At 45.5% G+C, this 13,146-nt stretch overlaps 1 pseudogene; it reads right to left on the reverse strand.

The window, feature by feature from the left end:
- The window catches only part of LOC130134808 (transcription termination factor MTERF8, chloroplastic-like), a 54,390-nt pseudogene extending 42,805 nt beyond the window's left edge, over positions 1-11,585 (reverse strand).
- Positions 11,586-13,146: the final 1,561 nt, after the last annotated feature.

Here is a 13,146-nt window from a genome sequence, read left to right on the forward strand (position 1 = left end):
ATTCATCGATTCAGGATTTCGCCTCTTCAGGATCTCTAGTTCCAACAAATTTCGGGGGTCGCAGCTTCAAGAACTGCTCGACCAGTCCATGCATCGTACGGTCACCATTCCCATTTCCATTTGTCACTGCATTCTCAGCATTAGGCAGTCGTTGATGTACTTATTGCTGCACTTGTTGTCCCAGTAAATCTCCTACGGTTGCAAGAACCTGCAGAATTCCGTCTATTTGGGGATCTTGCTTTGACTTTCCTTTCGAGGTCGAGGCCGGGTCCTAAGCACTCATACTGCCGTTGTAATCTACTAAGGCTTTCTACAACGTAAGAACATGTCAGCAATCAAAAACTTAATAATCAAAGGCCTACTTACCAATCAATCAGGTGCACAGACACAATCACATACACGAGGTGTTTCTGGCTAACTACCCCAACTTGAGCGCACCTTATCACTTCGAGTCTTTATTTCCGCTTGGTTTTTAGATCCGTTTTCCACATTTCGGTGCACAGTTCGACAATTCTCGTTCTTTAGCCATCCTAGAAGCCTGCCAGGAGCCGCTCAATGATCAGGCCTTTCACCCCAGCGCCACTTCTTTTCAGAAGCCGCTCAATGATCAGGTGGTATATATACCCCGGCGCCACTTCTTTCCGGAGGCCGCACAATGATCAGGCTACCTGCCCTGGTGCCACCTCGGTTAGAAGCCGTACAATGATCAGGTATTATTGCCCCAACGCCACCTCCGTAGAGGCCGCACAATGTTCAAACATTCATGACCCTGGCGCCAGCTCAATGTTCAGGTCATATGGCCCCGGCGCCACTCCCTGCCCTTGTCAAATCGTCCAATCACAAGTCACCACGAACTGCACCTACTGGAGGGAAAACCTGCTCTGATACCAAAACAAACGATACCCCACACTGTCACGTCCTGACTCGGAATCACGATCGATACTTAGTGACCGAACATGACCCGAACGGACCAGTGACTCGCGAAAATATATTAGTTCGTCCCGTTTATTTTAAATAATCAAATGCGCACGCAGAAGCAAATAAACGATAAACGAGATAAACAAACCACGCACGTTACACGTTATATCTACACAATACGTGCTTATTTATGTCGAGCCCTTCTTTACGGGCCCTTACAAGCCACGTACATATTTTACATGCCCATTCTAAGGGCGGTTCCGACACAAGCCACTATCGAACAAACAAAACTTGGCTTGGGTTCCTAGCTTCGCTATAGCTTCTCGTTCCTCTCGCTCCTCCCGCTCCTCGTCCGGCTAGCCATCTCATGCTCCACCCCCCGGTTTGCCCCGAAGCCGACCCGCCCGGTCCTCCAAATGGCCCGTTCAACCCGCGAAGGGGTCCAACCCATTCTCCGTTCGCTAGGCGGTACCACGCCTCGTACGGGTGAGGGACTAACTCATCACGGCCTTCGTCGACCATCACATAAGTTGTGATTTGACAGTAAGCGTGATTCTCCCAGGCGTCGATCACAGTGAGGAGTTCGGCTCGCATTTCTACTGGGTTTTCGAATCAGGTAGGAGGAGTTGCCATATCACGGACCTCAAAAGAGGAAAAACAACGGGAGTGAGTCAGGGGACTCAGTAAGTAAAAACTCTAATATCAAGCGAGGACGAAACAATCGTCGTTCACACAAGTCAACTCCTACCGTACCGGCATCGATGGCAATTCAAATAGCAAAGTCATGCTACGAAACCAACAAAAACAAACATCAAACGTGAGTATCACATGTGAACATCGTTAGTCGAGAAAGAACGAACAACCATGAAACCAAGAAAATAGGCCAAGCAACCCATGTTACAACGTATCGCAACTTGTTTTCCGATATTAGGGAATTCACTTACTCAACAACTAACAAAACTACCGAACGGGCTAGAGACGGGTGAGCTCGGGAAATTTCGGGCTTTCTCCTTGCTTCCTTCTTGCTTGGCCGAGCAAGCCTAGGCCTACAAAGGCCAAATCGTGGGCTCTTGGGTAGAAACAAGAAGAAATACAGGCCGGTTCGGGATTTGTTTGGGCGTGAGCTTCTCGGGCCAAAAGGGTGAGAAAAACAAGAAACAAAAGGGAGAAGAAGATGATGGTGAGGTTGGCGTGAGAAGAAAGAGAATGGGGGAAATGTCTTGCTATTTATAGAACTCTTAGAAAACCCTAGAAAACCCTAGAACTAAACCAATAATGGAGGGCCTCTAAGTCAAATGTTATGATGGCATGCATTTAATACCATTAATGGACAAAGGCTAAAGGAAATGATGAAGGGGCCAAGCTTATCTTCACCTCATTGGCCCTCTCTCTCTCTCTCTCCCTCTCGGCTACTCTCTCTCTCTCCCTCTTTCCCCCTTGGCCGAATGGCCTTCTTCGGCCCTTCCTTGGCTTGGCCAATTATTGGCCTTGCCTTAGGCTCTATTATTAGTGGCCAATGAGTCACCAAGGTGCCTTCAATGAGCCATAATGGAGGCACAACTCAGCTTGCACAATAATGGAAGGGGGACACCTCATGGGGGTCCAATAATGAAGGCTTAAGAGCAATAATTGCACCTTTGACCAAGCCAACCCTTTTTGCCTCTTTTCTTCAGCCAAAATCTAAACCGTGGGGTGCCTACAAGCTTGTTGGTTCCACTCAAAAATCTCTCGGGCCAATCGATTTACCCGAAATTGGCTAAACGGTACTATAGTCGCAACCCTGCATCATATTAATTCTCATAAGTTCCGAGGGTTTTCTCGCGATAAATAATTCTAATAATCCCATTTAAAATGAGGTTTAGTGTGCAAAAGCTCTCACAAGTGACCAAACATAGCCCTACAAAATCTAAGCCAAACTAGGCCAAATTGGGCTTCTCGGGTGGCTGGACGCATGGCCAGGCCTGACCGGGCAAATGGCCGGGTACGTCGCCGGGCCACACGGGCACATGGCCGAGCGTGAGACCAGGCCGCACGGGCGCTGCGGCGGGCCGCACGGGCGCTGCGCCGGACCGCACGGGCAACGTGCCGAGCACCATGTCGGGTCATACGAGCGAGGGGTCGGTTCATGGCCAAACACGCGCAATAGCCCGTGAATGGCACGATGCACGACTCATGACCATATTTCTTGGGCACGGGACGGGATCGGAACCAGATCTTATGGGCACAACACATGGCACAAGGGTGAGGCTGCACAATGGCCGGCACACGGCCCGGGCACGTAGCCGGTCCGTGGCACGGGCGCCGGGCACGATGGCCGGTCATGACCGGGCACATGGCCTTGGCCGTCGCGACCAGCAATTTTGCTCGGGCCACGACTAAGCCACTAGGCACATGGCCTGGCACATGTCTCGTCCATGGTCTACCCGACTCAACGCAACGATCTGTGGCCGATTCGTGATCGAGCCACATTCGAGTATCAACGACCCATAGTCGACCCTCAGTTGTCATGTAGCCTCGTGGAATCCAGCACCCCGGAATTAACTCATGGTCATCCGGGATTAACACATGGCCGTGCGGTATCACCCGCGATCGACACTTGCCTACACCGGACTAATCCACAGTTATCCCGGACCGTTCCACTAACGGCCCTTATGGTCGAAGGGTCACTCCACTGTCATATTACTCTAATCATTTGCGTAGTCAGGGAGTCATTCCACTGTCTATCCCTAGGCCAATTCATGGACAATCTTTTGATCGAACCATGACCAACCCTCAGTACACTCGTTCCGATCAAACTGTCCATTCCATTACCGACCCTCGACTCGAATTACCCGCTCATCCATTTATTACCAGCCCTCGGCTTCCTAGGCCCGAAATCAGGGATGTCACATGTACCCTTGAGTGTTACAACCCATTTCGATGAGCCATATGTCCTAAAGCACATTGTGCCAAGCACGCCAGGTGTAGAGCTGTATGTTCCCGAAGAGGTTGTAATCGACGTGGAAGAATGGGAGACACGAGCTAAGGAATATGAAGAGGCTAAAGCTACCTTAGCTAGCAAGAAGCCTAGACTTGTTTAAGCTAGTGTTCCCCTATTTTGATGTAAAGCGTTGTAATATGAATCTTCAAAATTGAAACAATTGCTTGATGAAGTTTCAAAGTACATTTCGCAAAAAAAAATCACCATGGATTACAATTTTTTGAATTGTATGATCACTTGAGAAGAATATTGATAAGAAATTCCATGCAAGAATAAGGCTTGCATAAAATATCTTATCCTTGTTAATCATAAGAAATCATACAATTAAAAGAATGTAGGGTTTCATGATTCTTTCACTATGCTAACAATGGGTCTTTTTGTGAAGCAGGTTGTTTAACAACGGAAGGTAAAAGACCTCGAACTCGCTTGCACATAAGAATGGTGGAATAAGAAACTCATACTCGACTAGCTGAGGCTGAGAACCAAATGACCCAGATGGCTGCCATGATGGCAGAAATGAAGGCTTTTATTCTCGCATCTCAAGGATCTTATCCTACTACTCCAAATGTGGGAACTTCAAACGCTACTGAAACACCGATTGAAGACCCAGTCAGAAATCAAGAACCAGTTCGAAAGAACCCTCTAAAGACTACGCCTGAGGTAGTGAATTTGGAAGAAGACGACCTAACCAAGACAACATCCAAAACAAAAGATGAAGAAGAGGCCAAGAAATTGACCAAAATTGAAGAATGCCTAGCAAGTCAAAGTTATGAACTTCAAAGATTCGACAAGTTCTCGCCATATACGAAAGTTATTGTTCGAGAAAATTATAAGAAAATGGAATTCGTGAACAAGTATGATGGCACTGGTTGTCCCAAAAGCCATTTAAAATAGGGTTAATACCACCAAAAACCCTAAACTGGTACGTGTGTGACAATTTTACCCCGAACTTTTTTTTTTATCACCAAAAATCCCAAACTGGTACACCTGTGACAATTTTACCCCAAACATTTTTTTTACCACCAAAAACCCTAAACTAGTACACCTGTGACAATTTTACTCCAAACTGGTAAACCCGTGACAAATTTACCCTAAACTATTTTTTTGACCACGAAAAACCTCAAACTGGTACACCTGTGACAATTTTACCCCGAACTAATAAGTTTTTAATATTATTTTTTATTTTTTCAAATTTTTTTATTTTTCCTTTTCTTTTTTTTTCTTCATCTTCAACCTCTGGCCGGTCGCCGGACCGACGACCGACCCGGAGGCGAAGCCCGGCCGAGCCCGGCCACGTCGGCGGCCGGCGAGGCTCGACCTCGCCGGCATCGGGCGAGGGCTGTCTCGCCCGTCCCGAGCGAGTCGGCCACGCCGGCGGCCGGCGAGGCTCGGCCACGCCGGCCATTTGGCGAGCTCGACCTCGCCGGCGTCGAGCGAGGCGTCCTCGCCCGTCCCGTCCGGGCGAGGTCGGCCCTCGCCCGGCTCAGCGACGGTGCCCTCGCCGGCGTCGAGCGGGGTCACGCCTCGCTTTGGGCGGCAGAGGGCCGCCTCACGAGTCGGGCGAGGGGCTGTCCTCGGCCGACTCGGGCGAGGTTGCCTCGCCCGCCCAGCGAAGGCTAGCCTTGCCGACGCCGCGAGGGCAACCCCTCGCCCGCGCAGGGCGAGGTCGCCCTTGCCATATCCGGCGGGCCTCGCTCGCCCGGCGCTTGCAAGGGCGATCCTTACCCGGCCCGGCCGCGGGGCCGACCTCGCCGGCTTCCGCCTCCCGGCCGGTCGCCGGTCCCGGCTACCGAGCCGGAGGTTGAAGATGAAGAAAAAGAAAAGAAAAGAAAAAACAAAAAAATTAATAAAAATTCGAAAAAATAAAAAGATAATATTAAAATTTTAGTTTAGGGTAAAATTGTCACATGTGTACCAGTTTGGGATTTTTTGTGATATGTTTAGGGTAAAATTGTTACAAGTATACCAGTTTGGGGTTTTTTGGGGTATGTTCGGGGTAAAATTGTCACATGTATACCAGTTTGGGGTTTTTGATGGTAAAAAAAAAAGTTCGGGGTAAAATTGTCACACATGTACCAGTTTAGGATTTTTGGTGATATTAACCCTTTGAAATATCATCTCCGTAAGATGGCGAGATATTCAGATAACACGCCACTTCTTATTAGCACATTTCAAGATAGTTTAAGAGAAGCGGCCCTGGCATGGTACACCGCCCTCGACATAGAAGACTTCACTGAATGAGACCATTTGGCGGGAGAATTTCTTCGCTAGTACAAGTTTAATATTGAAGTACTCCCGACTAGAGAAGATCTCGTCAGAGCCAAGAAACGGAAGAATGAAGGGTTTAGAGCCTATGCTCAGAGATGGAAAGCTGTTGCAAGTAAAGCCTGCCATAAGTGAAGATGAACTCATTGAACTCTTTCTAAAATCATTGCCAATTGAGTACTATGATAAGCTTCATGTATCAGGCTGTCAAACATTCACCATGTTGGTAAAGGTTGGCGAGAGAATTGAATGCGGATCGAAAGAGAAGAAGGCTCAAGAAACAACAACACGAAGGCTTTACCCCGGGCGAAAAGACAAAGAACCCATCCGAGAAGTGGCTATGGTGTCTAGTCCAAATACTTATCAAGCATCATTTCCAAAGCAATCAAATGTTGCTTGGAAAAACCCGAGCCAGTTAGAGCCAAAGAAAAGGCCCGTGAAGCAATACATACCGTTGCCCCGACCTTTGTCAAAGCTATTACCAATGCTTCTAGAAAGGCATTTGGTGGCCAAAGAGGTACCGAGGGACAATCTTGCAAGATTTCCTTGGTACGATGAATCAAAAACCTACACCTATCACATGGGATAAAGGGGACATGATGTAGATAATTGTCCCACTCTAAAGTACAAGGTTCAACAGCTCATTGACAAGAAGATATTGAACTTCCAAGAGCTCGAGCCAAATGTACATCAAAATCCTCTTCCTGAGCACAATACAGTACACATGATCAAAGATAAAGAAACAATGATCAAGCCTGACGATGAAGATGAATATGAAGTCAAGATTAAAACTTCTCGATTAGGAGATGCCCGCTTTCATCAAGAAGAGCTCCTAAAAGGTGAGATTGTAGACAACTTGGGAGAAGACTCCGAAAGGTATAACTTCCAAGTGAAATATATCCCACCGCCATGGGCATTCAAAAATGAAGTAATTGCGCTTGATGGCTGGGGTGGTTTGGATGACGAAATCGGTCCTAAGGAGAAAGCTCCGTCTAATAAGGAAATGCTCCAAGATTAAACAAATAAGGATGAAAAGGAGAAAGAAAAAGTCCGACAGGGCGAAAGGCATTTCACCTAGAAATCATCCAAGAAAGGCAAAACCATAGACTTACTCGGTCAAGACAGTGGTAGATATAATTACCGTGTCAAATATACTCCACCACCATGGGCGTTTAAAAATGAAGACATTGTACCTGATCAGCCAACTAAATCTCGAAGAGAATGAAGATCGAGAAGAGAAAAAGAAGAAAAAGACTCGCCAAGGTGATAGGCGATTTGCTCGCAAAGCACAAAGACAATGTGAAGTTGTTAATTTCCTAGGTCAAGATAGTGGCCGGTATAATTACCGTGTCAAATATATACCCCCTCCGTGGGCATTCAAGAATGAAATAATCACACCTGATGGCTGGAGTGGAATGGATGTTGACAAAGTCAATAGAAGCATAGTATCCATGATTACACCATTTCTGATCAAGCTTGATGAGGTAGACAAATATAATGAGGAAGAAGGTCCTGTCGAACCAATCACTATCCATCTTCTTATTGATCAACTAAAGATTGAAGGAGAAGAAACACAGCTTGTGATCATCACTCTCCCTCCAAAAGAAAAGTTTGATACTAAGCGTGTATCTTGGGATTACTCTCCTAAAGAAGTTGATGCCATAACCCGATCGGGGAGATGCTATGTCCCGAAAGAAGGTGAGCATGAAAAGAAAGGAGTAACCGAAGAAGATGTCAAACAATTGCTTTCAGTCATGAAGACAAGCGAATTTGAAGTAATTGAACAGTTAAGAAAGATGCCGGCACAGATTTCTCTGTTGGATCTCTTCAAGACTTCAAAAAGCCATAAAATGGTGCTTATGAAGCTTCTTAATGAAGTGCACGTCCTGGAGATAATTATTGAAGTACAATTGGAAGACTTTGTTGGCACTATTCTTCTGAAAGATCAAATTGCCTTCTCCGATGAAGATTTCCCAATCGACGGACGTTCCCATAATAAGGCTCTATATATTGCCGTCAAATGCCGCGGCAAAGAGATATCACGTGTGCTGATCGATAATGGTTCCGCACTTAATTTGTGTCCACTAAGCACACTGCATCGCTTGGGAATTAGCGAAGAGCTCATCAAACCTTCTAAGGTAACTGTGCGCTCATTTGACGGAATGAAGAAAGACGTTATTGGCGATATCGAGCTCGAGGTGAACATAGGCCCTGTGCCTTTCCTAATTGACTTCCAAGTAGTGGACATTCCGAGGACTTTCAACTTGTTACTCGGAAGACCTTGGATTTATATGGCTGGTGCTATTCCTCAAGTCTCCATCAGAAGGTCAGGTTCATCATCAATGGCAAGATAATCACCGTACATGGGGAGACGGATTTCACCACTTACAAAGAGAGTGCAATACCGTATGTCGAACCCGAAGTGAAAGAAGAACCAAGCTATCATTCCTTTGAAATGATCTCAATGGTGCAAATCCCTGCCGGTTGCATCATAAAATCCCCAGAGTTCTCAACATCATCCATTATGTCTGGAAGGGTGCTATGCCTGTATGGATTTACTCCCGACAATGGTCTTGGATTGAAATCCCAAGGAATCAAAGAACCTATCACTCCGATTGCTACAAGAATGAAATACGGAGTAGGTTATATTCCAGATAGCTCTAAAGATTACCATGAAGGCCAAAGCTGAGGTCGAAAGAACCATGGGGACTATGGAAGCCGAGGTGATCGCATCATTAATCCATCCGTATGGAAGGGTAAAGCCAAAGAGCTTTCCTATCATCATATTCACATCAAAGAAACTTTTCTTGGACCTTCCAAGCTATTTCAAGAAGAAGACTTACATGCAAAGGAAGAATCTGTTCTGCCTAGTTTATTCGAAGAGAATGCCATCAACGTCATCATAATCGAAGCAGAAGATACCTACGCACTGAAAAGAAAGTAAAAGGAGTCCGAACCAGTTGATGGTTTCAGGATCCCCAACGAAGTTGTCAAATAATAGAGGGAAGTATCACTTCCAATTCAATTTTTCCGTCGATATTCCCTAATGTGCTTTTCTTTTTGTTTTTTTCAACCCAGGAGACAAAGAAAAGGGAGCAACAAAAGAAGAATCTCCGAGTGGAACCAAAGCAAAAACATGCAAACAAGAGGAATCTTGGTAAGTTGATCAAATAGGTATCCTTAAATCGTGAATGCATGTGTTAAAGAAGTTTCCTTTCTAAGAGAAAATCGAACTTCTTCTTCCCCAAGCGGAATGACACTAAGACTGAGCAAAACAAAACAGATTGTTTTGAAAAGAAAATATTTCAGAAATGTTTCAAATCAAAAGTTTTGAAACACGCTTTCTTTGAGAATGCATTAAGTATCAAAATTCCCTAAAAGGGATAATTTGACAAAAGGCTTTGAAAAATTTCACAGAAAAAGTTTGGATCAAATCGAATGGAAAGACCTTCAAATGATGAAAGGTAAGCCGTATCCAAACACGTCCCCCATACACTCAAAGTCAAAGTGAAGAAGTGAGTGAGAAAAAAAACTCATCCAAAGGAAATAAGGGATGTTCGCAATGATTACATGGATTGAAATGATGAAAGGCAGTCATTTCACTATCCCAAACACATGCTTATCCCTTGCAAACCAAATTTGAGCCGAAACAGTGGAGAAGTTTTTCCAAAACAACCCTGTTAAGAACCACCCCACATTAAGGCAAACCAGGAGGTTTGTGGTTGACAGCCATGGGAGAATAGGATCAAAAAAGATTCTATTGCATACTCTTGCATCAATCTTTCTGTGATAACTTCATATGAAGTCATATGAGAGCTCAAGAAATCCCAAGAGGAAGAAGAGCACTTCATTTCTTATACCCAAACACATTACCTTTGGCGAAGCCCAATTGAGCCTGAATATTCATTTCAGAACCCTAAATTGGTGATTATCTCTTCACACTGGAGCATGAGCATATGATCCACTTTGAATAGATAAGAAACAAAAGGCATGACACAGAGTCCTTAAAACTCAAAAAGGTCAAAGGCAAAAGAATCGGGGACATGAAAAAGCAGTGTGCCCGATAAAAGCAAGGCCGAATGCCCAAGAAAAATGAAAAAGAAAAGGAAATTCAAAAGGAAACTCAAAATAAAAAAGGTCGTGACAAAGTAAAGCCAAGATCATGAGAGATCATAGATCACAACAAGTGAAAATGAGCAAAAGAAAAGAGATCGTAATGAACGTTTAGGGGACTCTGATGTTCATAAAAAGAAAGATCCCTAGTGAACAAAAGAGGAAAGGGGTGGTGATGCCAATAAGATCACCAATTTCATAAAAATCCTGAATTCAAACAAATGAGCCTTTTTTGAGCCTACCCAATACCAACAATACAATCTCTATCCAAAGACTCTTCAGATTGGGATGTTAAGAGTAGAAATGTGACATTTTAAATTTTGATCCACTTTTGGGATAAATGAAATGTGTATATTCTTCAATGCACTTATAGTTAAATCTCGCCTGGAACTGATCATTCTCGGGATACTAACCTTTAGGGAATGGCTACCTAGGGAAATGTACGTGGACATAAGAACTCGAGCATGAGTCGACTTTTGGTGACGATCAAGGTCACCATGACTTGAGTAACCATAGGTCGATATGCGTAAACCCTAAAAAGCCGCCCGTTAGTCAGAGGTACACTAAAGTCGCATTTGAGTGAAATTGACCGTCGTTTGAATCCGAACTTAGATGGTGAATTTCTCGAAGTGTCACGACTAATTTATTTGGACGACGTCACATAAGCGTGGCCAACCTCGAGATTGCCCGGATTTGTCGGAAAATGAAATTTGAACCGAGTGCAGATTTAGATCAGTATAGCTCCCACTTGGTTTATTTTATTTAGTGTCTATCTAGTCTTTTCTTTGATTTTGAAATTCGGAATTTTCATGGCCCTTGGATCTAGCTTGCCCAACAAGACCATATGTGAGCCCTTGGATTGCACTTGATTGGTATATTGACTTTGGTATCTCTCTCTCTCTCTCTCTCTCTCTCTCTCTCTCTCTCTCTCTCTCTCTCTCTCTCTCTCTCTCTCTCTCTCCCCTTTCCGCTGCCCCACGCTGCACCCACGTTGCCGCTGACCTCCACCATGCTGCTTTGCTGACCGTTGATTTCCTCTGCTCCCCACGTTTCTGCCCTGCTGCTGACTGTTGACTGCTGACCATACTGCTTCTGCTGCCTTGCTGCTATCTTCTGCTTCTGACCTTTGCTGACCTTGCTGACTTCCGCCCATTCCTCCCCATGATGATCCCACGTTACCTCTGCTTGGCTGATTCCTCAAGCTGCCCTCACGGGCTGCTTCTTCTTCTCCATTTCTGCTTCTGTTTCTGCTGCAACTTCTCCATTCCAGCACCACGCCAGCCCATTTTCCGCTAGAACCAGCCACCATCCCGTCCCCGTTCAGCCCCCATCTCCGCCCGACTCCGCCGTGAGCCGCCGCCTGTCCGCTGAGGTTGCTGTTGCTTCGCTATTGCTGCTGCTGCTTTGCTGCTTCTTGTTCTGCTTCTTAGCTTCTTCTTGCTGCATGCCCGACCAGCAGCTTCGTCCGCCTCCACCAGCCAACCACCTCAGCCGTCCGGCAACCGCTCGCCGTCGTCCAGGTCGCCGGAAATCACCGAGCCACCCGTTCGACCGCTGGAGCTGCCGCTGCTTGCTTGGCTTGGCTTTGTTCGGTTTCTTGCTTAAGCATTCTTAGTAAGTGGCTTCCTAACCCTTGACTACGCTAAGGGGTGACTAATGGACATGTTAGGAATGGTTTAAGGGCTGTGGATAGTTGGTTTAGTGGCTGGTTGTGCTTGGTTTGCTTGGTGGTGCATGTTGGTTGATTTCCGGTAAGGTTGCTGCTGCATCGCTGGATTTTGCTATTTTTTCTGTGACTTGTGTGGGTTGAATTTGAGGAAGTGTTCTTCATTAAAGTTGTTCATAACATCTTTGAGTTTGACATAATTTAATTTGGGAATTTTTGGAAGTCATTTGAGGCCATTCGAAAGTCTATCTTTTGACCGAAATAAGTCTGCCGGAAACACTGTTCCTCCGACCTTCGGGTCTGTTCGAATTTTTATAAATTTTTCCAGACCTATTTTCAAAATACTTTCTTCACAAAACTTGTTGGGGACATTTGTGGTTATAACATATAAAACTTTTAAATCTTTATAAGGAGATTTGGTTACTGTTTTAAATGCATTTTTAAATCCGGATGGCCAGTCCGAATGAAATATTTTATGTCCGACTTTGGATGACAAAAAGAGGTGGTTCTAGACAGAACTGGATTTTGTGTTCTTCATAAAAAAAATGTTTATCAGGATGTTTTGTACAACATATCCAAATTTCATAATTTTTCGAATTGTTTTACTATTTATTTCAAATGGATTTCTGTCACTGCGCAACTGCCCATTTTGGACCCAATTTTATATATTCTCGGTTTTTCTCTCTCTTGAGAATTATTCGGTGTTATCGTGGCGTTTTGACGGATTTAGTTGACATTGGGCTAATTTACAAAGATAAGAATTGGTAATGATTGCTGAGGTGTGTGCATGGTCACGACACGTTCCGTCTAGGCGGGAGTTCTAGACGATGCCCGACGGGGGTTCGGATGCCGTCTAGGCGGGGGTTCTAGACGTTGCCGATCACGGTGGAGGCCGGATCGATGCTCCTTTGTGGAATGCCGTCCGAGGGGGGGGGGGGGGGGTTCCGGACGTTGCCATCGTCGAAGTAGCGGGACGATGCCTGGTTACGCCAGAAGACCGGCGGGAGTTCGGTGGCCCGAGGGGTCGTTAATAATCTGGACTTAATGAGTGCGATTTGCATTGGGGAATGCTTTGCCTGAATTAATTGATGAGCACGTCTGGATTATTAACCATGTTATGCTTGATCATGCCATGAATTGCTTTGCGCATGCTTGATGGGCAATTGGCCATGTTATGGCGATATTCTAACGTGCAGGGCTTGTG

The sequence above is a fragment of the Syzygium oleosum genome, unplaced genomic scaffold (genome assembly GCF_021117445.2).
Source record: "Syzygium oleosum isolate NSW1041296 unplaced genomic scaffold, Sole_v2.1 Sole_v2.24, whole genome shotgun sequence".
NCBI lineage: Eukaryota > Viridiplantae > Streptophyta > Magnoliopsida > Myrtales > Myrtaceae > Syzygium > Syzygium oleosum.